The following is a 27213-nucleotide window of genomic DNA, read 5'->3' on the forward strand; positions in this document are numbered from 1 at the left end:
TATGTGTGTATTTGATTTCACAACCTTAATGTTGCATTGTTGTTAAATGCCAGTTTTTTTAATGTTAGTTAAAAGAGAGAGAAACTGACTTGATGTCCCTTGAAGCCGTCCATCTAGCATCCCATGCTGCCCTGCCAACGTGCCTCAGCCGTGACCTGGAGAAACCAGATCAAACACTGCTCTGTAACACAAGTTGCAGCTTTCATTCATGTGGGTGGGTGGCACTCAATTTTTGTGATTTGTAACTGAGAGCAGAACGTGGCCAGCTAGTTTGTGGAAGAAAGGAGAGTTTAATCTACGTAGACCATTCCAGTCCTCATCTGCTGAGACTGGCCAGGACGTGGACAACCATGATGGTGGTAACTTTTGTGGGGTTAATACAGACAAGATCTGGGGTGAGACCGCTAACTTATTTCATACAAGCATTTAGATGAGAGTTATTTATGGCCCCCAACTATCTGGGATGAAACTTAGCCCTGGTGTAAGTTCTGTCTGACAGCAACAGCAGAGTTGTGTTTAATTACACCAGGCCTGACTTTGAGGGACTGGACTCCAATAGTGACCTGCTAGTAGGGTGACCAGATGTCCCATTTTTAAGGGGACAGTCCCAGTTTTTGGGATTTTTTTCTTATAGGAGCTTATTACCCCCGACCCTCTGTCCCATTTTTTCACAGTTGCTATCTGGTCACCCTACCTGCTAGTAGGTGTGGATTGAGATCTTCAACAGTCCTCTGCCAGCCAGTGCCTTGGAAAGAGAGAGACATATATGATGATGATGCCACAAAAATTGTGTTTTTGAGTGTGCAAAGGAGATATTCAGATGTTGAGCCAAAAAATTATGGGCCTCCCCTGAATGCAATACATTGGGATGAATGCAGTGTATTGCCTGACCCAGCTGCAGGGCACAAGAGTATTCTCCAAGGGACAAGAAGATTGGAACTGGCTCAGTGTATCCTTGAGCCATGTTGAGCCATTTCACTGCCAGTGAGTCATGAGAGAATGCAACTGGCTCTGTATGGCGCTCTGCCTTATGGTTATAGACTTCAGCTGTGAACTTCAACATCTTAATGCTAAGGAAATTAAAGTCTAGTACAGGTAAATTGATTAATGAGCTTATTATACACTAGAAATCTTACTTTAACTGACTTTAACACTGTTCAGGAATGACTTTTTTTAATTACCAGTTTATGATAGGAGAGCAGCCGTGAAGTGTGTGTTTTGGGGAGGGAGGGAGCAACATGATCAATTAGTACACTTAGTAATTACTTTACAATTTTGAAAGACACCCGCTTTCATGAAAGTGGCTAATTGTTATATTTCCTGGTTGCATTGCTTCAGAAAACACAGCAACAAGTAAATCAGATACCTTGTATAATGCACTGATTATTATATAGGTCATCCATCCTATGATATTCTGGGGAGCAATCCAGACTAGTGAGGGGCTGTCACCCCTGCGATCGTGGGTGCCTCGCAATGCCTTGCTGTTGTAGTTCCCACCTGGCTGCTCACAAACAGCCTGCCAGCATGCAGGTTGCAGCCCGAATGTCTGCGTATAGCTGCAGCCTTGGTTCAGCAACTATGACCTCCAGCAGCACCCACCAGTCACACCCTGGCCTCCATCTGCCTTGGTTACTGCTTGCAGTGTGACCCAACACCTTCCCAATCTTGAATTTTCTCCCCCAAAATGTGTTCTGTACTGTCCAGCCCTCTCCTGGACAGTTCAGATATTTTAGGTGTGTGGTCCATGTAATGGAGCAATATACAACAAATTGTTTCTTTTAAAGGAGATACCACACAGCCCTGTTTGACCACAACACTGGCTTAGCTTTGATTAAAGACCCAAAATAAGTTTATTTAACAAAAGAAGGTAGGATTTTAAGTGAGTACAGCTATTAAGGCATTAAAGTCAGATATGGTTACACGAAAAATAAAGATAAAATGCTTCCTAGTACTGAACTTAGCAAACTAAACTTGGTTCAAGGTGAAATTCTTACCATGGGTTTTCAGCAGCATTGCTGACCATGGTTCAGGTCAGGATCTGCTCCTAAGGTCTTACGGCTGTTTGTTTTGTCAAGAAAGATGGGCGGGAGAAATGCCTTGAGGTCTTTTGCCCCTCACTTTTATAGTTCATTCACACTTCGAGAAGCATCTTCCTGAGCATGACCCTTAGTTAAAGTTCTTCCCAGCGGAGAGTAAGGGGACCTGGAGCCTTATATGCAAATTGAAGTAAACACACAACCCTTTGTTTAAGACAGGTGTGTTTTGACCTACCTAATTGGGGTTACTTGAGTTTGAACATGTGCTTTTCACATCAAAGGGGGGATTTCATAACTTTATACATACATTTCACCATACTACTATTGACCAGTGAGTTACTAGTTTTCAAATGATATCTCACAAGGTGTATTTTGCACAAAGATTATTACAATAGTATGTAGGGTGTGAATACAGGGGTGCATTGGGTCACACATCCCTTGTGTTGTAAATTGTGATCTTGTTTCAGTAGTAACAAGAATAAAACAGTCTAGGAAGGGAATGCCCCTATCTCTCCCTACTTCTATAATTCTGTTAAAAGGTTTCACAATATCTGATATGATGATGATGATATCCGACTTCTTGCCATAGAATTTGTGAAGAGCTCAAATATCATATTTTTCAGGAGCAGTGCAAGCTGAGAGGGGAGAGAACTTCTTTTCTAGCTTTAATTAGCAGATGCAACATCCTTGTCCAACCACTTTACTCTTGATCTCTTGCAAACTCTAATCGACAGGGCCAAATTTATTTCTAACTACATGATCTGCACCAGGAATACAGGTCATATCTTTCCCCCTGGGACCATGAGCCATCTTACATCATTAAGAACTAGGGACCTCTTCCAGCGTTTTGAATCAAACAACTTCTAGAGGGCCCGTTATGCAAGCCTTGCTCTCGTGAATAGCCTTTTCTCGTGTGTGTGTGTGTGTGTGTGATATGATTACTACTTTATTATTGCTATCACAGCAACACTTTGAGGTTCTAACTGAGAACTGGGCCCTGTTACGCTAGGCACTGTGAATACGCCTATTACGAGATAGTCTCTGCTGTGCAATCTAAATAAACAAGATAGACAAAGGTAGGGAGAAAGGCAGCTTTATTATCTCAGTCTTACGGATGGGGAACTGAGGCACAGAGAGACTATGCTATGTCTACACTATGGTTTACATCAGCATAATTTATGTTGCTCAGAAGTGTGAATAAATCACCCTCCTGAGCGACATATGTTACGCTGACATAGTGCCGTCCACACCATTGCTTATGTTGGCGAGAGAGCTTCCCCCACGGACATGGGGTTGGAGTAGTTTAAGCCTGTCAGCTTAAAGTGGCTACATTTAGAGAGCTTTACAGCGGTGCAGCTGCTAAGCTCTCTAATGTAGCTGTAGCCTGAGTGACTTGCACAAGGTGTCACAGAGTCTGACAGAGCTTGGAACTGAATACAGGTCTCCTGAGCAGTCCAGTGCCTTAACCACAAAACCATCCTTCTCTCAAACCAGAGTCAGTAGGACTGGTGATGTAATAAGGTTTTGCAGGATTAAGTTAATAAATTGGCAAATATTTTGCGGAAAAATCCTGTGGGGTTTTTTTTGTTTGTTTGTTTTAAATAGCTTTTGTTGGGAGAGGGAAGCATAATACCAACCAACAAGTCTAGGATTGGACAAATATTTGCTGCTTGTAATTGTGAAAATAACTCTAACTTAGGCCTGGTAAACACTTAAAAATTAGGCTGACCAAGTTACGTCGCTCAGGGGTGTTAAAAAATCTTGTGCCATGAGTGCCGTAGTTGGGTGGACCTAATCCCCTGGTGAAGACACGGCTAGGTTGATGGAAGGATTTTTCCTGTTGACCTGTCTATCGCCTCTTGGAGGGGTGAATTTACTACAGCAATGGAAAAACCCCTTTTGTTGATGTAGGAAACATCTATGCTATGACACTACAGTGACACAGTTGCAGCAGTGCTTATAGTGTAGACATAGCCTGAGGACAACAACCAAAATTAGACACTGGATTTTCTTTGTAGCTGGATGAGATGGATAATAACATTTTAGAAGTACATTTAAATGCTGGGGGACGGGGGGAGTTGTCATTATACATTGCTAGTTTAAAATCCTGAATGACATGGTTCATTCATGCTATGTTCAGAAGGAGGAAAACTGAAAATAAGCAAGAAATTTAGCTATATTTCACATGTATCATAGCTTTATCCTAAGAACTTCATTAATTTACTATGTGAACACTATTATCCAACATATGTAAAGCAAAATAACCTTGCTTGATTCCTGAATGAGTTGTATTTGTGCACAGATGTGACAATGGGAGTGGCAAAGTGGAGGTAAAAACTGGACTTGCATAAAGGAAATCCAGTGTGTGCTTTTGGAAAATAGCATTTTAATGTTAACAGTAGAAAGAGTATGTAGTAGAATCCTAATCAAGCAGCACCACGCACACTTGTGTTTTCCTGTTTTTGAAGTGACAACTGAAATTTTAATGGAAGAAAATAGCTGATTGTAATATTGATTATCATAAAATATTTTAAAGGGCAAAGAAAAGTGCATAAATATAGTTTGAATGGAGCCCCTCTCTTGCAAATCCATACAAAACAACATAAGGAAAACCTGACATCATTATTTATTTGATTTTCCTCTCAAAACACTGTAATATGTAGAGAGAATTTTGTTACTTAAAATTTGGTTTCTGTGTAGTTATCTACTTAAATCTAAGGCCACAAACCTCTCTCTCCTATACAAAGGAGAATTAGCCAGGAGACAGGTATATTTGGCTGCAGTAGATTCCATTAACTAAGTGTCGGTAGGAAATTTTAATTCTGGTTTGTTTCATTAAGACGATCCACATTACAATTCTCTCCAAATAATTTCCTTCTTGCAGCTTGGCTTGTGTGTAGATCTTGTTGAGTTCTGAAAATCAAGCCTAGTCAAGATTTGGCAGCTTAATGTATTTGAGGTTTGTAGAAAGTCTATTAGTTCATTATTTTTAATTGTCTAAAAAGACTAGATGTAAGGAGATAGGGACATCGTAAAAGCTGAAATTCTAGTCCAGGTGTAGGCAACCTATGGCACGCGTGCCGAAGTTGGCACATGAGCTGATTTTCAGTGGCACTCACACTGCCTAGGTCCTGGCCACCGGTGCGGTGGGCTCTGCATTTTAATTTAATTTTAAATGAAGTTTCTTAAACATTTTTAAAACTTATTTACTTTACATAAAACAATCTTTAGTTATATATTAGATTTATAGAAAGAGACCTTCCAAAAACGTTAAAATGTATTGCTGGCACGCGTAACCTTAAATTAGAGTGAATAAATGAACACTTTGCACACCACTTCTGAAAGGTTGCCAACCTCTGTTCTAGTCCTAGCTTTATTTATTCTCATCCTTGAATTCTTGATTTCATATCCTTAGTGTTACATTAACACTAGTGTTTTGGGAAGCATGTTGGATTGTCAATAGAAAAGCCAAACTTTGAGGGCTTGATCTAAAGCTCATAAAAGTGAATAGGAAGACTCCAGTTAACTTAGATGGGGTAGGGATTAGGCCCCTCATGAATTGGTAAATCTATCTATAGTAACAAATAGGATATTAATGTTACATGTTGCGCCTCCCCGCCCCCCAAAACAAAAACAAAAATCCATTAACTAGGATCTGCAGATTTGTAACTTAGCCTTGGCTTTGCTATTTACAAAGCCTTTACTTTAGGAAGTGTTAGTCTCCGATGTAAGGCCAGTTCTAGGAGTGGCCCTGAATTGCTTTAAGCGTCTTCTTCCAGGGGTTGCTGTACTGCTGTGCTGCTCGGCTGTGGGGTTTGGTTTTTTTTTTTTTTTTTTGCTCCACTTTGATTGGCTCTGTTTGTTTTTTTTTTTTTTGGCTTGGCTACTGAGGGGAAGAAGGGGGTAACGGGAAAAACATTTTCTGTCATGGCCAGCAAAATGGCTCTGACCTCTCCTGCTCCTAGTGCTTCTAAATTCATAAAGCTGATTTGTTTTAAATGTTTTAAAATAATAAATAATACTAGTTCTTCTAGCACTCTTCATACATCGATCACAAAGTGCTTTACAAAGGAGGTGTGAGTATCATCATTTTGATATCATCCAAGAATTTTTAAATTAAACTTTTGGTTGAAATGTTGCACTTTTGTTTTAGACAGATAAGCACAACATAGTCCTTGTGTTATCCCACGCAGGGCTGGTCTGCATTGCAGAAGGATGTGTGTCTGGAGCATGTGTAGACCTGCTCAATCTAGTTTTGATCTACCAAGCTCATAACAATAGCAATGAAGTCATGGCAGCATGGGCAGTATGATGCCCTGGGTATGTGCACATGGCAATAGCTTGTGCTGCCATGCTTCACAACTATTGTTGTTCGAGCAAGCTTGCTCAAAGCCAGCTGTGATATGTGTACACGTTGCAATCATATTTTTGATTGCAATGTAGATGTACCCTATGACACTTTTTGCCCCCAAGAACCACCAAAGTAGGGTGTTTTCATAGCTCTACAAACAAGTGGATGTTGAGCAGATGAAGTACATTGAAAAGAAGCAGATATTAAGTCCATGCTGAGTCTGGTACAGGCACTTCTGATTGCTAAAAGGAAGGCATGCATCTATCTGTTTGCTTATTTTAATGTATACGGAGATTTCATGGGCTGCTTGGTTGATTTTAATAGTTTCTACTCACGTTAATGAATTTTGTCAGCTTTCCTTGAGAATTGTATTAAATTTTCAAGCCTTTGGTATCTGTCGTACCTGATAGATGATTTTCGACCCTATTGGATTCAATAATTGATTCACCGAACAGTTGATTGTATCCAGCTGAGAGAACAGGGCTGACTCTATCAAAATTCTATTGACTAAATTGCTTTTGCATGATAAAATAAACATTCATTGGCGAAGAAAACAAATATTTGCATTCTGCATGGTAAAAATTTTGTGCTGCAGCAAAAACACTGCATGAGAACTAGATCCTCAGCTGGTGTAAATCAGTGTGTTTGAATAGAGTTACACTGATTTACATTGACTGAGGACCTGCTCCTAAGAATTTAAATGAAAATGTAGCTTGACTCTGGGTGAACTTACTTAAAAGTCAAACACTACTATTTAATTCGTGGAAGATTAAAGTGCTGGAGAGAACCAGTGGAACTATAACCTTCACTGTTCCAAGAAATATATGGTAAAACAGCCCCCTTTACGTTACTGTCTGTGCAAGAAGCAGAGCTGATGCATAATGCAACAGACTGAGAAATAACAAGTAATAACAGAGCTGAAGAGGAACTGTGTGTCACTCAACAGCTTTTCTCTTTCACCAATAGAAGTTGATCCGGTAAAAGAGATTACCTCACCCGCCTTGTGTGTCAAATATTTTGAAGGTCAGAGGAGCTGTGATGGAAGGAAGGTGATCTGCCACCAGATGGGCAATGGTGTAGCAGACGAAGGTGCAGGGAGGTGACTACCATAGATGCAATTATAGAACTTTCATAGGCACCATGGATGCAGGCATCCAATAATTAAAAAAAAGTCAGACCTAGAAAGTTATTGATTCAGTGGTGGACAGATAGCAAGTTCACTTTTTGATTTGGTTAAATACCAGCACTGGTCAAGTTTTCTTAGACTGCTCTCCTGAGCTGTTTTTAGCTGGCTGTTGTACATAGGTTTTAGAGGCTTTTATTTTCCTTACATTCAACAATATGTGGCTTTAAAAAAAATCAATCCTTTTTGAGTCCCTGTTGTGCAATTAGCAGCTATTCAAAAACATTTGGGAAAATACAAGGCTGAATTGACGGGGGGTGGAAGACACCTATAGATCGGCTCAAATTTTCATAAGTAATTAGTTATTTTGGGTGTCTCAATTACTACACACAGTAAGAGGCCTGTTGTTTCCCCCATCCCGGAGGATGTATGCTTAGTGCTTTCTTAAGATTGGGGCCTTTCAAAGCATCTCAAAACTGGCTTCAACTATTGTGAAACCTGAAACCAGTAGTGTCTCTTGAAAATCTTTGGGATGTAAAGAATACTTTGAAAATAGAGTTACTGTGAAGAAAGAATGATGCATACATCTGAAAGAGGGATTTTTGGTTTTCCACACATTTCAAATCTAGAGGAATTTGAAAGCTGATAATCTGCATTTGCCAAAGCTACACTAATTTGATCTGTGAACTTTTTTCATATTTCATGATTTTTTTTGTCATTACCTCTCTGCATTCAGCCTATTCCACCAGCACTAAAATGTATTGGTTTCTAGTTCCTAGATTTTTTGGATGAAATTCAACCATAACTAATAGTTCTGCCCTGTTACGCCTGGCCTGAATATGCATGTGTTTGGCTGTGTGTGTGTGGAGGGGCACAGTGGTGTGTATGGTTGTGGGTTTTTTTTTCTTTTTCTTTTTAAACAACACTATGGGCTCATCTTATATTGCTCTAACCCATTGCTTCCAACAGATGTTGATTTGGAGGGTTCCATTATATCCCTTCTCTCTCCTTTTTTTTTTCTTTTTATAACTGGAAAGCAAAGGATGGCTGTACTCTTCTTGTATCTGTTCTCCAAGGCTGCGGTTACAGAGGTCTAGAGACATACCTCATGAGATATGATTGAAGTCATATGTTTTTTATATTAAAATCCCCAACATAGCCCTGTACAATAAGAATGTAGTACAATGTGATAATGGAAACTGAACACTTTACATGTTTGGAAGATTGTGAGGACTAAATTAGCAAAAGTACCCCTTCAATCTTCAAAGCGTTTTTTGTGATTCAGAAACACACAATGCTAAAATAAATTGAATTTTCAACGATCTAGAGACAACCCTTGAACAGAATTTGATCATCAATGGCACAAAGTCAAATCTCTCTCACACACACACACACACACACACACACACACACACACACACACACACACACACACACCCCGGAGCTATCTTCACAACTAAAGATACAAATTAATTAATTACAAATTAATTTGGTGAGATACAAATTAATCTAGCAAGCGTAGGAAGCAAACATTAAGCTTCTGGAACCAATCAAGAGACTGGAGGGGGGGTAGGTGGGAGGGGAATAGCCAAACCTTTGCTCATATCTGCGTATTTCCTCCCCAAACCCAAAAGGTCTATGCCATTAACCCTGTTAGATTGCCCAGTGTGAAGTCAAACCCAAGAAATAATTGGTATTTCCTTTATTCACCAAACTTCTCAAGGTGCAACCTTCATCAGAAACTTTCAAATAGTCATAAATCTTTAAATGAACATGTATCCACATGGTTTAGTCAATTACAAAATTAAAGAAGCTAAAAGTAGTTCCCAATGCTACACATGCCTTTGAGCCCCTCCCCCCAGCTGTGTTTTGTAAAAACGCGTTTTCCTATCTGTTCGAAAACATGTATTTTTGTGCCCTGCAGCTGAGGGAGAGACTTACACAAACAGGGGAAATTGACTACAGAGGGAGAAACTGATTAGACACATAGTGTATCAAAAGCACAAAAGTTGGGGGAAAAAAATCTCCAAATCTTTCTGTTCTGATGAATGTAGTTCTTTCTTGTAATAATAAATGTACTGATATATCTGCGTGCTTAATTTTTACCTAACGATGTTAAACTGTGGCACACAATTTTCAGGCCATTTTCCTCCCTGCAAGCTGGCTAACACACTCCTACCGTTAGGGCTGTCTACAAGTGGAACTCTAATTTACTTAGAGAAAGGAAATACGTTTGGTCGGGGGGTTGGTTATTTTTGGTTGTTTGCAAGCTTGATTCGTCCAGGGACATGTAAAAACTTGTGCTGAAGTTCCTCCCGAAGTTACTTTAGATCAAATATGCAAGGAATGTCGAACAGCTCAAGGGCTTGATTGAGCAGAAGGTTGAACCAGTTTCACAATGTGGCTGCTCCCTGCTAGGTGATGGGACTTGCCTGGCTCCCAAACTGTGGAAATTGATGGAGTCAGTGATGGGTGAGGATTGGGAATATGCTGCTGATGAATAGCCCTTGCCCTCAACTTGAATGTTTTTTATTTTTGTGACACAATCCTGCTCCCACTGATGTAAGTGGAGCATTTTGCTGTTGACTTAAATGGCATCAAGCTGAAAGGGGGGGGGAATGAATGTGTTTTCATCTTCTTAGACTTCTGTTATTAAACCCTTCTCTTCAGGGGTGCATAACAAACCACTGGAAACTTGCCACAGGTTGAACCTTGGTAAACAAATGTCAAGTCAAAAGCTACTTGTTTTGCCAAATCTCAGTATAATCTTCACGGCTGCAACAACATTCATGTTGCATATTTCAAAGTGCTGTACAAAACCTCACTCATTTAAAAGCAACATTTCCACTGTTCCCACATGAAAAGCACAGTTGCAATGTGCTGGAGGAAGTGGTGTTGGGACTGTGTGGGCAGGTACTGTAGCTCTTGGAGTGTATTGGAGAAAGCCTAGGTGTACTGTAGAAAGTAGGAGGATGGGTTTTGCATTATATTGACTTTTTTTTCAATATTAATCAGCTTGTATATTATTTGAGTGAAGCCAAAGCTGAAACCTAAATGCGGGTTATCGTATAGATGAATTAGAAAGGAAAGATAGTTTTGGAGTTATGCCCCAAACATGGGAAATCTGGGTTGTTTCTGGCTCTGCCAACATACTTCCTGTGTGACCTAAGGCAAGCCACTTAATCTGTCTGTGCCTCATTTCCCCATCTGTACAATGGTGATAGCAACACTTCTCTACTGTGATGAGACGTTGGCCCTGCAGTGGCCTCTAGGGCTTAATAGAGCCCTAGGGAGGCTGAGCAGGAGGCAGCCAATTAGCAACGGGCTGAGAGGAGAAGCCAATCAGGGCCCAGCCAGGCCCCTATAAGAAGAGTTGTAGGGCAGAGCAGAGCCAGTTACTCCCTGGAGCTCAAGGAGGGAGGAGTGGGTCCCTGGCAGGCAGAAGGAAGCTAGTACCCTGGACAGAGCAGTGCTGCTAGCAAGGACCAGGGGAGCTAGAGAGAACTTCTGGCTGTCTGCTGGGATTTGCAGGCTGCGGCCCTGAGGTAAGGGCAAAGTGGGGAAGTGGCCCAGGGAGAGGTACTGAGGAGTTAGAGGAGACGCAGCACATGGCTGCCATCTACAGGATCCCTGGGTTGGGACACAGAGCAGTGGGCAGGCCAGGTTCCCCCCCACCCCCCGCCCGCACACATTCCGCGCCAGCCGCCATTCACCACCGGGGAAGTGGTGCGACAGTTGGACTGCAACACTTGCCTTCGGAAGTGGGGAGCACAGATTGTGACGTGACCAGAGGGCTGTGTCATGAAGAGGATGCGGTGGGCCTTGGAGTGATGTGAGTCCAGGAGCAGAAATTTATAGCAGGTGAGGCACCATCGGGAGAGGGCATACTGACCTGCAGAGCTAATCCCCAAGATGGCCAGCAGGAGGTGCCAGCGTGGTGAATGGAGCTGCATCACACCTGTCTTCACAGGGGTGATGTGAGGATAAATACATCAGATTGTGAGGCTCTCAAATACTGTAGTAATGGGGGGCCATACACCAAGGGCAAGTCATGCCTGACGAACCTAATTGCCTTCTATGAGGAGATAACTGGGTCTGTGGATGAGGGGAAAGCAGTGGACGTGTTATTCGTTGACTTTAGCAAAGCTTTTGATATGGTCTCCCACAGTATTCTTGCCAGCAAGTTAAAGAAGTATGGGCTGGATGAATGGACTATAAGGTGGATAGAAAGCTGGCTAGATCGTCGGGCTAAACGGGTAGTGATCAACGGCTCCATGTCTAGTTGGCAGCCGGTTTCAAGCGGAGTGCCCCAAGGGTCTGTCCTGGGGCCGGTTTTGTTCAATATCTTCATTAATGATCTGGAGAATGGCGTAGACTGCACTCTCAGCAAGTTTGCAGGTGACACTAAACTGGGAGGAGTGGTAGATACGCTGGAGGGTAGGGATAGGATACACAGGGACCTAGACGAATGAGAGGATTGGGCTAAAAGAAACCTGATGAGGTTCAGCAAGGACAAGTGCAGAGTCCTTCACTTAGGACGGAAGAATCCCATTCACTGTTACAGACTAGGGACTGAATGGAAGCAGTTCTGCAGAAAAGGACTTAGGGATTACAGAGGACAAGAAGCTGGATGAGAGTCAACGGTGTACTCTTCTTGCCAAGAAGGGTAACGGCATTTTGGGCTGTATAAGTAGGGGCATTGCCAGCAGATCGAGGGACGTGATCATTCCCCTCTATTTGACATTGGTGAGGCCTCATCTGGAGTACTGTGTCCAGTTCTGGGCCCCACACTACAAGAAGGATGTGGAAAAATTGGAGAGAGTCCAGCGGAGGACAACAAAAATGATTAGGGGGCTGGAGCACATGACTTATGAGGAGAGGCTGAGGGAACTGGGATTGTTTAGTCTGCAGAAGAGAAGAATGAGGGGGGATTTGATAGCTGCTTTCAACTACCTGAAAGGGGGTTCCAAAGAGGATGGATCTACACTGTTCTCAGTGGTACCTGATGACAGAACAAGGAGTAATGGTCTCAAGTTGCAGTGGGGGAGGTTTAGGTTGGATATTAGGAAAAACTTTTTCACTAGGAGGGTGGTGAAGCACTGGAATGGGTTAGCTAGGGAGGTGGTGGAATCTCCTTCCTTAGAGGTTTTTAAGGTCTGGCTTGACAAAGCCCTGGCTGGGATGATTTAGTTGGGGTTGGCCCTGCTTTGAGCAGGGGGTTGGACTAGATGACCTCCTGAGGTGTCTTCCATCCCTAATCTTCTATGATTTATAATGGGAGCTGAGTGAAGTTGTCTCCCCATAACAAAATCTTGCTGCTTCTGACACAGGAGGGCACCCCAAAACAAACAAACAAAAAAGCTCACATCCCCTAATTGTCTTTTTCAATCCTTGAATACTTTTATCAAAGTGTCTATTATCCAAGAACCTAATCCTGTAGCCATTGAAGTCAATGGCAAAACTTCCATTGACTTGCAGGGTTCAGGCCCAAATAACCAGAAATAAATTTATCTATCACATTAGAAGTTTTTCTATATTATGATGATGATGATCCTAAATTTAAATTGAGTAAAAATATTTTTTTAAAAACCCCTACTTATTTAAAGTTCACTTGCATAATATACATGTTCAAAAGTAATTAGTCTTATAATTCTGTATTTAAGTCCATTTTAATTTCTTTACCACTGACATGCCCCAGTAACTTCTTTTTAATAGGTTTCAGAGTGGTAGCTGTATTAGTCTGTATCAGCAAAAAGAATGAGTAGTATTTGTGGCACCTTAGAGACTATGCCCAAATAAATATGTGTTAGTCTCTAAGGTGCCACAAGTACTTGTTCGTTTTTTCTTTTTAACAGATGATCTCTTCATGTTGCTGGAAAGAAGGGAACTTTAGTGCATTCTTCTCTGTAGTTAAGCAAATTTTCTGGGTTTTGCCTGCCATTTATTATAGCTCTATTTGAATGCAAGTTTTCAAAGTGTAATTTCCCTGCTTGAGCAATCTTAAAAGCGCAAGCTAAGATAAATGTCCACCTCCTAGCATTAAGGTATTACACAGCAGGTGGGAGACTATGACAAATGTTACTGCTTGCACCAAATTATGACAGAAACAGCATCAAATAAAATGGGGTATTACATTGACGGCTGCTTAAAGATTCTTTTTAAAGGGGTAGCCACCCTGCACATATGTATTTCCCTGCCACTCAGAAATCTCCTCACTGCTGTGGTAATTCCTGCCTCTAGTAGTCAGCAGTCACCTGTTGACCTGAGGTAGTACATGAAGTTTATATATGTTACGTTGTTGGCCCCAATCCTGCAAACGCTTATCCCTCACCTAAGTTTGCTCACTGTGGTTGAAGACTGCCATAGTGAAGGCAAGCAAGGGGCTAAATGTTTCTAGCATTGGGGACCATAATTAGTACCAGTGCGTATCAAACTCCTGATTTTTTCAGGGTCAGTTTTGAGGAATTTTTGATGTTTAAAAAAATAAAAAAGAATCCTACTTCCAGCATAATTCATATACATCATGCTGGGAAATATCATGAGGACTCCATGCTCTTAAAACTAAACTCTTCTTTATTAAAGCAACTAGGAAGAGAAGTGCTGCAGCTAGCGTTCTAGCCATGTGCACACTCTGACTTCCTGGTACCTGCTCCAAACTCATCCCTCCTGCAACCTGTCATCCTCCCTTCAAATTTTATGTATGTTGCTACAACTTCTCTGGAAGGCATTGAGAACTGCATGGCTTTATGCATATTAAGGTGAAGTAGCCCTACTCACCCTAGCAAGTTACCTGGATTTCATTGGGAGTGGATCAAAGGAGTATTTGAATTTCATTTTAATTTGAACTGACTAATCAAACTCATGTATGATGTAACCTCTACTTCTTCCACTCTACTTAACCAGACACACACATGCCAGGGTTACTACCAGTTAATCACTTCGATGACAATGCAAGTTAGATTATTTTTTAAATTAAATTAACCATATTTTTTATTTTGCAGCCATCCCTTTTAATTGATTGGCTATCTAGTTGTTCTTTGAAATTACAGATTCCTCTTCATTTAAAAATGGATCCAGGACTTCACCACTCGAAAAATGAGGGTAGTAGATTTTTACATCATTCAGCATCTTGGAATCTATCCCATATGTGGGATAAGAGAAAAAGTATATTTTAAAAGACTGATTTGTGTATTTAAGCTCAGACTCTTCAAATTGCAAGCAAGCTTCTGGTGGTTCCTCAGAAGCTTTTGCCTGGTGCTTTAGGAGACCTTTCTGAGATAAGTGACCTTTTCATATTCACAGGTTTCCAACCCTGAACTCCAAGCACACTCCTGTTCCTAAAATATCTTCTTCTGACCCTTCTAGAACCATTGAAACAGACCCTGGGCTAGTGCAAATCCGTGTAACTGTATTGATGTCAATAGGTCCATGCCAGTTGAGGAACTAGTCCATTCATTTTAGAGTCCACAGATATTTCATTTGTCCATTTCTTTTGCTAGGATCCTGGAAATCTTCTGGACTTTGTCCTGTTATTGCCACTAGTGTAATATTCCTAACGAAATCCATTTAAATTCTGTATCTGGCTGGAACTTTCAAAGGTGCCTAGGCACCTGACTCTTTTATGCCCCTTTGAAAAATCTCTGTATATGAGATGGATCTGTGCCACAGAGTTTGGATCCAAACTTTGCAAAAGCTCAGGTTGGTTTGGCTCTGGGATTTTGGTTCTAGCCTGTGTCCTGGGATATGTGTCGGAGGCACATTTCAATCATACGCAAATGTTGTCAGCATTTCTCTTTGAGAGACCATGTGAGCCTGCCTTTGGGTCAAGAGTTTCGTTTGTAATTCGTTATGGTAAGCAATGTCAGGGTGGTATATTTTTGTAAATGGTAAATTAATTTTCAAATTTGTCTGTTTTTAATAATGGAGTGGAAATAATTGATTTGTGTATTCGCGTTTCATGTTAGACTGTTCAATGTTTTCCTCTGACAGAGTTACTCTAAATTATTCAGTTCTAGTGTATTATCTAATCCAATTAAGGCTTGTCAAAGTACCTGAAAGTGTTGAGGTTGTTGGTGGGGTGTTTTTGTGGGGAGGGGAGAGATGAGGTGGAAGGGAATCACACCATTTGTTTAACTCATTATAGCTTGCAAAATCCAGAATAGAGACAGTGTCTCTGGAATGACCCAGTGGTTGAAAGCAGAAGTATCACCATTCATAGATCTGTTGACAGATTGTGGGGTATCATTCCCGTGCTGTTAAGGCAAATAAGAGTCTATTGAATAGCATTGATTGCAAGCACAGTAACAACACTACTTCAATAATCAAAATACTACTTTTTTTTGGCTCCCAGACAAATATTTTCAGTTGCTTTGGGAAGGGATTGTAAGAACTTTCTCATGGTTTACTGCTCTTTCCCTGACTTGGCAGTGAAGATTAAACTGAGATGTTGGTGCCAGTGCCTACCAATGACTTATATTCCCACACAGAGAACCTTAGTTAGCATTTAGCGAAGGCTGCTAGATGGTATATCCCACCATCACACAGAACCTATAGTTCAATTCTACTGTGGTAGTGCTAGGAGCCCCAGTGATTGGTCAGGACCCCGTTGTGCTAGGTACTGTACAAGCACAAGGCATGAAGGCAGTCTCTGCCCCAAAGAGCTTATGAAGCAAGCAGTTAAGTCATCCAAAACCCCCACCTTCACTCCAGTCACTGCTCTCTGCTTCCACTCCATCCCTTCCTCCACCCGTTAACTACGTAGCTTCAGTGCACAGCCTTGGCCTGACCATGTTTACTAGTTATATGTTCATGTGCTGCGATGATTCGGAGAGGGTTGCTGGGGGCTTTTACAGCATCGGTAGCTCTGCCTGGCTTTGGCTGGGTGTATGTCAGATGGCAAATAGTGGCTGTGAGAAGCGTTTTCTGGGAAAACCGTGTGAATGGATGAGCCATGCTAGTGACTTGATATTAGGTGGTGGTGGGTTTTTTTTGTTTTTTGTTTTTTGGTAGTTTTTAAATTGGAGACATTACAGAATTAATTTCTGCTTGTGTGCGCGCATTGGTGTAGTTCCATGCGTTCCTTCCCCACGCCCAATCTCCTACCTATCTCCTTTCATACTGCTGCTTAGCTCCTAGCCTACTGTAGTTTCCACTCCATGCATCTGATGAAGTGGGTTATAGCCCAAATAAATCTGTGAGTCTCTAAGATGCCACAAGGACTCCTTGTTGTCTCTACACTTTGCTTGCCCCATCTCACGCTATTAGTATATGTGCCACCATAAGTGCAGGAGTTAAATTTAATGCCCTTGCTCTTGGCATTAATGAGGGAGCCGCAATGCCCTATAATGATGGCTTGACGTTAGAGGGGGCCCTGTTAGTTGTCTCCGCAGCGGGTGTCCTTGCAGTCTAAAGGTACGCTTAAAAATAGATGTTGATTCCTCAAAACACTTTGTAGAAATGTTTTCAGTTTTTGACTATGTTCGTATTGGGAAAGCTTTCTCTGGTCCAGCATGGGAAGGAAGGAGGGAGGCTGAGAGACACACCCCAATAACTTGGGCTAGGGTACTCACCTGGCATGTGGGAGACCCAGATTCAAGTCCCTGCTCTAAATCACTCAGGTGTTTCCTTTTTCTTTTTCTTTTTCTTTTTCTCTTTTTCTTTTTCTTTTTCTTTTTCTTTTTCTTTCTTTTTCTTTCTTTTTCTCTTTTTCTTTTTCTCTTTTTCTTTTTTTCTTTTTCTCTTTTTCTTTTTCTCTTTTTCTTTTTTTCTCTTTTTCTTTTTTTCTTTTTCTCTTTTTCTCTTTTTCTCTTTTTCTTTTTTTCTTTTTTTCTTTTTTTCTTTTTTTCTTTTTTTCTTTTTCTTTTTTTCTTTTTTTCTTTTTCTCTTTTTCTTTTTTTCTTTTTTTCTTTTTCTCTTTTTCTCTTTTTCTCTTTTTCTCTTTTTCTCTTTTTCTCTTTTTTTCTTTTTCTCTTTTTTTCTTTTTTTCTTTTTCTCTTTCTCTTTCTCTTTCTCTTTCTCTTTCTCTTTCTCTTTCTCTTTTTCTTTTTCTTTTTCTTTTTCTTTTTCTTTCTTTCTTTCTTTCTTTCTTTCTTTCTTTGTCTTGGTTTCATCCTGATGTGGAACAAAACCAAATTTTGGACCTTAAAATCTTTTTGTAAAACTGATTTATTGTCTTCTGGCCCGTTCGACTCGCAAGTGCCTTTGCTGTGCCTGTCAAGCTGTTCAGTAGTCTTGATGCTACTGCTTTGGAGCCCTCTACTGGAACTCGGACTGAATCGTCTGTGGTGATGGAACAGTTGCCCCATGCAGATTCTGCATCAAGAAAATATGATGTGCTCCTTCCCCAGCTGTGAATGGCACACAGAATTGGCACGCAGGCTACAGCAGAATGACCACGAGTCCTTTTGAGATAGGCAGTCCAGTGCTCTAGACTTTCTTCCTCTGGCATGCAGCGGTAGTGTAAACATTGACGGTTTGCTTGTTGATGAGGGACTCTAAAGAGTTTCTTTCAAAAACTCTCATTTTAAAATCTTTAAAGACTTTCTAGCTAGGAAATCCTCCCCCCTGCCCGCAGTGGTTTGCAATACTACTAGCTTAATATATTGTGACAAATTATTTACTTAAGCCTGCAACTTAAGACCTGATGTGTTGCTTCACTTGGCTACTTGGACTTTTGCTAATAAATGACTGAGCAGAAAGCTTTAATTTGAGTTATGGAGCCATGAAAATAGTAACACAAATAACCCCTGATGCATACAAAACAACCCATCATGGTTCATCTACCCAATAGCCTGTCCAGCTTGAATAGTTAAGTGTCCTTGCATTTGAGAAAGCTCTAATTACCCCTCAAATTTCACACACAATCCTGTGCAATGTGAGGATGTGCTTATTTTGTCAACATCACTCAAACTGTACTAGAGATGGATGAAACTAATAGGATTAGAGGGTTTGTAAACTCATGAACTATATATAACATCATAGGGCCTGATCCTGCAAGCCCTTAGGTGCATGCTTAACTTTACACAGTCCTGTTGACTTCAGTGGCACTACTTGTGTGCATAAAGCTAATCTCATGAAAGAGGGCTTGTTGGAATGGGGCCACAGTTAGCAGGATTCATATAACTCATCTGAAGTCACAAATGTGTTTAAATGGAATTTAAATCCCCAATTTTATTTACAAAGATGTTTTTTAAATTCTAACTAAAGACTATGGGAATGCATCAAGGGAGGTTCTGTGTTATAGCCTCCCTATTTATTTGTATAGCAGTAGTACCATTTGAGCATCCCATTATGCCAGCCACTATATAGGCATGAGAGATGGGTTCTACTGGGTGGATGTCCTCTATGCAGTATTGTGTTAATTAGTTCAATGCAATATTTCTTTCCCTGTTTTGCCTCTGTTTTTCTGTCTATTTGTCACTGCCCATTCTCTGCTCTCCACCCCCATCTGTATTCTTTCCCTTTGCTTCTTCCGTGCCCCCATTTCCCCCTAAGTAGAATGCAAACCTGGTACTGTTCAGGTCAAACTGGAATTTGTCTGCAATTAAATGAGATGCATTGCACTGGCCCATCTGTACCCTCACAGCTACTGCTCTTAGGCAGGAAGAAATGAAAAGTAGATTTATTTTTTTTTTAAAAGCCCAGGAGAAATTTTGGCTCCATTGAAGTTGATAGCAAAACTCTCATTGACTTCTATGGAGCAGAGATTTCACCCCAGGAATTTGGGGCCTGATTCTGACACGGGTCAAATACTCATACTTGTGGGAGTTATGGGCATTCTTATGTCCAGTTTTGAGAATCTATAATGTCTCAGCAACAGTTTGGCTTTATGAAATTCTGACATGCTCATAACAGTTGCTAATATCACACAAGTGATGTGAGATCCAACTATAAAGATGTTGGCACCTACAGGTCATGCTCTGAAAATATCCATGTTAGCCATGGTTTTGAATAAATGATGAGAGACTTTAGTGTCAAACACGTGAATTGTGTTGCACAGTTGTTGCCCTAACCTGACTGCTAACTGGTCAGTAAATCTGATAATTTAAAAGAGAGCTCACTGATTTCTGAGCAACAGCAGATATGATTTCCACTGGGTTTGCCCACGTTTTGGGAAAATCTGGTCTTTTGATCTTGGAAATGAAATAAAATATGAGCCAATTGAAACCCTAAATTGAATCAGGGAATCCAGACAACTCCAGTGACTAATAGAGCCCTATTAAGGTGGATAATCCATTGGCATGGAATGAAACAAACAAAGGCACTGAAGGGGGTGCTAAAAACTCAGCCAGCAAATAAACGCTGATGTTATGAACTGCTGCAACTAGTTTAGAGATTTGTTCTGCAGATTGCGACTTTGTTTAAGTTGTTTCTAAAACCAGTAGTATTCCTAATGGAATATAATATAAGTGATGCTCCCAAAGGTGTTTTTTTGGCTGTTCTTCTTATGGAAAAGAAATCAAATTTCATCCTGTAGGAATGTCCGCAAGGGGTTTAATGATAATTTTTCCCACCCCGTTCCTGCATCAGAATTCCAATGCTGCTGGATGTGCCAACTCCTTCGTTTTGTGCCAGTGCTCTTACTCATTTCCAGCCCTTCTAATGGCATTGCTTTGCAAGGGAACTGTTACTTTTATTTATTTGTTTATTTATTTATTTATTTATTTTTAGCTGACCTGGTGTTTTACCATTTTCAGAGCACATTTGGAGACTTACTAGCCACAGCAAGGGGTTTGTTTTTCAGGCCTCCGTGTAATACGGTCTCTAGGTTCCTTTTGTGCCCTACTTACAAAGGCTAGTGTATCCAACACAGAGTAAATATGAAATGATCAGTCTTCCTTGTTCTTCCAGTACAGCCCATACATTTTAATCTTTATTAATATTTACGATGGCTTAAATGGAAGCTTTGAACCACTGAACATCTCATTAGTGCTTATGGGGATACAAAAGAGAATATTCTCCCAGGTGGCAAATGATATGTATGCTCTGGCTTGCAAGTCCTTAGACTTGTTGCAGCTGTGGGTTAAAGGGTGGGAATTTTCAATGGTGTTGTATAATGCTGGTTTTTAAATTGGCACTACAGCTGGTAACTTCAATCCATTCCTTTTCACATGTTTAAGTGGTTTGCTGAATTGGGTCTTCAGAATTTGGTAGCAAAGAGTTTGAAAGCTCTGTACAAAGCAACTTTCATGTGTGCCTCTATATGCAGATGTGTAAACATTTTTGTCGAGACTGCAAGGCAAAGCAGTGAATATAATGTGTGTGATCTTCAGGGATTTTTATTGGCAGCCAGTGTTAAACAGCACATGAATTAGAAAGCTGGACCCAATGCATCTTTTATAACTTCCCACGCAAAGCGTCACTGCCATTTCCCCAAAGAAGAACCTCTTTAGAACATTGTAGCTTTCCTAAAATGTCTCCAATTTCTTTAGTGTGAATTTTTGCTTCAGGCTGCAGAGTCCATCGTGCTGATTTCACGTAATGCCAAAACGTGACAGAGCCAGACACGTGGTGTGACGGTCCCGTTAGTCAGCTTTACTGTCTGTGAACCACCTTGTCTGGGCTTTGGTTGCTTTCAGTGCTAGTTGCAATAACTTAGTCCCATTTTGTCTTTGTTTTCTCCAACAATTCCCTAGGGTGGATCTTTTCATAGTTGAGAGAATGAAGGTTCTTTCTATTGCGTAGCCAAACAAATGGTGCCTTCTCTCTTGTAAGTTTCCAAGGTGGGAATCTCACAATTCACAGAGACCCATTAGTGGGCAAGAAATCACTGAGACTTTAATTTTGTGTTCACACACCTTGGTTGCCATCAGTGCAGCTGATATCTAGCACAAGAGGTGCGGGGATTGGGCCCCAGAGGCTGGCTTGAATGGATGGAAATTATAATGTAGAAACTGGTATAGCTAATAGCTAAACTGTGCTTACCTGCTAGCTTCACCCATGCTTGTGAACAGCTGTGCGGATAACACCTAGGTTTTACTTAGTGCTTTACAAACATGAACTGATTCTCTGGGTAGATGGTAATTTACTTTCAACAACTGCTGATCTAGGCCGGTATATGAGAGTCTGAAACTCATTCCTAATTCCCCTGTGCCTTCCAGTCTCCTTACATAATCCTCTTCAGGCATAAAATATGTAGCACAATTACACCCAGTTAGTGTATCTGCATTTTCTTTTCTATAAATGGCATATTATGTAACCATTCAATAAAGCTTCACTACCCTTTGTTACTGCTGCTTCCTGTTATGAGGTTAGTACTGCATATTTGTTCTAATAGCATGGGGGCTAGCAGAGCTCTGACTTTTATGGCTTCTGGCTGTAATAAGCCCTTCCAAAGTTCAAGGAAGTGAGAATCGTCATCCTTCACTGTGATGGCTTCCCACTTTCTAGATATTGTTTCCCCATCCATTCCTATCCTAGAATTTTTTTAATATGGCCTAGTTTGTGGCTGGATTTTTTTTTGATTGCAGAGTATTGACTTTTATATAATCCAAATACCTAGGCTACAGTATTACCATCTCCAAATAATGAAAAACCAAGAGTCTGGTCCTCCCTCCACCCTCAATCATGAGATTGATTTTTAAATATGAGTTGTGTTTTGTGTGCGTGTGTTTAATCACACACTGGGTTCTTTCTATTTGCCTGCTTGTTTCTGAGCCATTAGGATGCACTTGCTTCATGTTTTAAACCATTTCTCTGTAACCACAAGAGCTAGAAACTTACTATTTAAAAAAAATAAAAATAGAGATTGTCAAGCAATATTATGATTCCAGAAGCTGGGACCTTAAGAAAAACACTAAAAATGTGAGTGCACGCTCTCTTTCTCTCTAGCAACATTGGGTTTGCATTTTAACTAATTAATTCATAACTGTGTAAAATGCTAATTGGATGAGTAAACGAAGAAATCTAATGGCAAGTCAAGGCTATCAGTCACTCAAGGTGGCACACGTTTACTTGAATAGGAGTGGTAAAGATGCAAAGATGTAACTAAAATTCTGGTTGTTTTCAGCGTTTGCATTAAACAATAACTGCATCATGACTAACACATGCTGTAACTGGTGGAATGTGGAAACTATTGAAAACAAGTGCTAGAAGTCTAAATGGGTGAGCTAAAGTGCCAGGCATTAAATGAGGATATTGATATAATAGGCATTATGGAAACTTGGTGGAATAAGGGATAGTCAGTGGAACACGGTAATATGAGGATACAATAATATATAGGAATGACAGAGTAGGTTGCTCTGGTAGGGCGGTGGCACTATATGTGAAAGACAGGATAGTCAAATGTAGTAAAAATCTTTAAATCCTTCTGTATCCCATATATATACCTGCCCCTGGAAATTTCCACTACTTGCATCCGAAGAAGTGGGTATTCACCCACGAAAGCTCATGCTGCAAAACGTCTGTTAGTCTATAAGGTGCCACAGGATTCTTTGCTGCTTTTACAGATCCAGACTAACACGGCTACCCCTCTGATACTTGACACCATGCAAGGCACTGCATTTAGCCGTATGGAGTGGAAATCCATCAACCTCATGAAGAAACTTGCACAAATACAGACAGACATCATCTTCCTTTCCAAATGCAAACGGATGGACATCATACCAAATGGACTAAAGGTAAAAAATCCACTGCTATCTACATACTACACAGACCACAGTGAGAGATTATGCCATACTCTATCAAAGAAACTGAGGAACCACCTGATCAGCATCCTATACAGCAAACAGGAAAACATCAAAAAAGAGCTCTCCAACCTGGAGACTCTCATCAATAACCAAACTTCCATACAAACGGACTTCACTAAAATAAGACAGGAGATCTACATTACTTACACCTCTCTACAAAGGAAAAAGGACTGTAAGCTGTCTAAACTCCTACCTGCTACGTGGGGCCACAACCATGGTACCCCTAACCCACCCAGCAATATCGTCAATCTATCCAGCCACACACTCAGCCCAGAAGAAAAGTCTGTCCTATCTCAGGGACTCTCTTTCTGCCCTGCCACCTCCACCAACATGATACAGTTCTGCGGCGATCTGGAAGCCTACTTTCGCCGTCTCCGACTCAAAGAATACTTTCAGGACAACACTGAACAGCGCACTGATACACAGTTACCCTCCCACCAACAGCACAAAAAGAAGAACTCCACATGGACTCCTCCTGAGGGTCGAAATGACAGTCTGGACCTATACATTGAATGCTTCCGCCGACGTGCACAGGCAGAAATTGTGGAAAAACAACATCGCTTGCCTCATAACCTAAGTCGTGCAGAACGCAATGCCATCCACAGCCTCAGAAACCATCCTGACATTATAATCAAAGAGGCTGATAAAGGAGGTGCTGTAGTCATCATGAACAGATCTGACTACCAAAAGGAGGCCGCCAGACAACTCTCCAATACCAAATTCTACAGGTCACTTCCCTCAGATCCCACTGAGGAATACACTAAGAAACTGCATCATCTACTCAGGACACTACCTACACTAACACCGGAACAAATCAACATATCCTCAGAGCCCCGACCAGGGTTATTCTATCTACTACCCAAGATCCACAAACCTGGAAATACTGGACGCCCCATCATCTCGGGCATTGGCACTCTCACTGAAGGACTGTCTGAATATTTGGACTCTCTACTCAGACCCTATGCCACCAGCACTCCCAGCTATCTCCGTGACACCACTGATTTCCTGAGGAAACTACAATGCATTGGTGACCTTCCAGAAAACACCATCCTAGCCACCATGGATGTAGAGGCTCTCTACACAAACATCCCACACACAGATGGAATACAAGCTGTCAGGAACAGTATCCCTGATGATGCCACAGCACAACTGGTTGCTGAGCTCTGTGCCTTTATCCTCACACACAACTATTTCAAATTTGATGACAATATATATCTCCAGATCAGTGGCACCGCTATGGGCACCCGCATGGCCCCACAATATGCCAATATTTTTATGGCCGACCTGGAACAACATTTCCTCAGCTCCCGTCCACTCACGCCCCTTCTCTACCTACACTACATTGATGACCATCTTCATCATCTGGATCCATGGGAAGGAGACGCTGGAAAAATTCCACCAAGATTTCAACAGCTTCCACCCCACCATCAACCTCAGCCTGGACCAATCTACATGGGAAGTCCACTTTCTAGACACCACGGTGCAAATATGTGATGGTCACATTAACACCACCCTATACTGAAAGGCATAGCGGTCGGTAGGTTATCTTCATGCCTCCAGCTTCCATCCCGGGCACACCACAAGATCCATTGTCTACAGCCAAGCACTGAGGTACAACCGCATCTGCTCTAACCCCTCAGACAGAGACCAACACCTACAAAATCTCCACCAAGCATTCTCAAAACTACAGTACCCGCACGAGGAAATAAGGAAACAGATCAACAGAGCCAGACGTGTACCCAGAAGCCTCCTACTGCAAGACAAACCCAAGAAAGAAACCAACAGGACTCCACTGGCCATCACATACAGTCCCCAGCTAAAACCCCTCCAATGCATCATCAGGGATCTACAACCCATCCTAGACAATGATCCCACACTTTCACAGGCCTTGGGTGGCAGGCCAGTCCTCGCCCACAGACAACCTGCCAACCTGAAGCATATTCTCACCAGTAACTGCACACTGCACCATAGTAACTCTAGCTCAGGAACTAATCCATGCAACAAACCTCGATGCCAACTCTGCCCACATATCTACACCAGCGACACCATCACAAGACCTAACCAGATCAGCCACACCATCACTGGTTTATTCACCTGCACGTCCACCAATGTAATATATGCCATCATATGCCAGCAATGCCCCTCTGCTATGTACATCGGCCAAACTGGACAGTCTCTAAGGAAAAGGATAAATGGACACAAATCAGATATTAGGAATGGCAATATACAAAAACTTGTAGGAGAACACTTCAACCTCCCTGGCCACACAATAGCAGATCTTAAGGTGGCCATCCTACAGCAAAAAAACTTCAGGACCAGACTTCAAAGAGAAACTGCTGAGCTTCAGTTCATCTGCAAATTTGACACCATCAGCTCAGGATTAAACAAAGACTGTGAATGGCTTACCAACTACAGAACCAGTTTCTCCTCCCTTGGTTTTCACACCTCAGCTGCTAGAACAGGGCCTCATCCTCCCTGATTGAACTAACCTCGTTATCTCTGGCTTGCTTCTTGCTTGCATATATATACCTGCCCCTGGAAATTTCCACTACTTGCATCCGAAGAAGTGGGTATTTACCCACGAAAGCTCATGCTGCAAAACGTCTGTTAGTCTATAAGGTGCCACAGGATTCTTTGCTGCTTTTACAGATCCAGACTAACACGGCTACCCCTCTGATACTTCTGTATCCTAGATAATCCATGCTTGAACAAAGATTCTATCTATAATGAATATAGCAGGAGGAATATACTACTGATCATGATGGTGACAGTTGTGAAATGCTCAGGGAGAGTAGAGAGGCTGCAAAGGCAGAAAACACAATAATAATGGGGGATTTCAACCATCCTCATATTGACTGGTTGTATATATCCTACAGGAAGGGATGTAGAATTAAAATTTCTAGACACCATAAATGACAGCTTGTCCTGGAACAAACATAAGGAAGCACTTCTTCACACAACACACAGTCACCCTGCAGAACTTGTTGCCAGGGGATGTTGTGAAGGCCAAAAGTATAATTAGGTTCAAAAAAGAATTAGATGAGTTCATGGAGGATAGATCTATCAATGGCTATTCGCTGAGATGGTCAGGGGGACAACCCCATGCTCCAGGTGTCCCTAAATCTCCAACTGCCAGAAGCATCTGGTATTGGCCACCATCAGAGCCTGGAAACTGGTTATATGGAGCACTGTGGCTCTCCTTATGTTTTTAAGGTGTAGAAGGGACTATTTTTCCCCCAGTTGAATGAATAGCCGGGGACTGTGTGTTTTTTGTGTATTTCAAAAGTATTTTACACTTGGAAGGTGCCAGCTAGGGAGGTGCATATATAATCAGACACTGGCTTCTTGTCTACACACAAACTTGGATCAATTTAATTAAACTGGCTTAATAAAATCAGTGCAAACACTCTTGCTTTGATTTTTAAGAATAGCTTATTTCAATTTAGTTTAAACCAGGATCCTAATTGACTTAAGATAAATTGAAATGAGCCTGATTTAAACCAAAATAAGAATTTCCACACAGCATTTTGCACTGGTTTAACTAAATCACATCTTAAGCTATATTGGTGCAGCTTTGCATGTATGTGTCCAACACCTAGTAAAATGGGGCCATGATCGCCGTTGGATCCGGTTTATTTTAATGCACATCAGAACTTTTGGGCCCCGTTGAGACTAAGATAAAAGGGGTGGTGCTAGCTAACACATGCCAACAGCATACTTTATCCTAGTCTAGGCAACACCAGCTCCTGTTCCCTGCAAGTCTCAACAGGCACAAGGATAAGAAGCCAAAGCAAGGCAGGGAGAATGTGAATGAAAATTTTGCATGCTTTTTATAAAGCACAGTAAAGCAAAATGAAGTATTGACCAATGTCTGTGACCTTCCTCTCTGCTATGAGTGCTAAGACTGTATTTTAGGGTTGGTAGAATCTTAGGATTTCATGAATGAAAATCTACTTGAGATGCATACTCTGCGGGCAGTAGTACTACTGCATCTGTGTGATACTCACAGGAACTTGG

General features: G+C 41.4%; 1 protein-coding gene across 8 annotated transcripts in view; it reads left to right on the forward strand.

The window, feature by feature from the left end:
• Positions 1-27213, forward strand: part of PITPNM3 (PITPNM family member 3) — a 363555-nt gene that overhangs the window by 36609 nt on the left and 299733 nt on the right. The window lies entirely within an intron of this gene.

Source organism: Mauremys mutica, chromosome 19 (assembly GCF_020497125.1).
Source record: "Mauremys mutica isolate MM-2020 ecotype Southern chromosome 19, ASM2049712v1, whole genome shotgun sequence".
Classification (NCBI taxonomy): Eukaryota; Metazoa; Chordata; order Testudines; family Geoemydidae; genus Mauremys; species Mauremys mutica.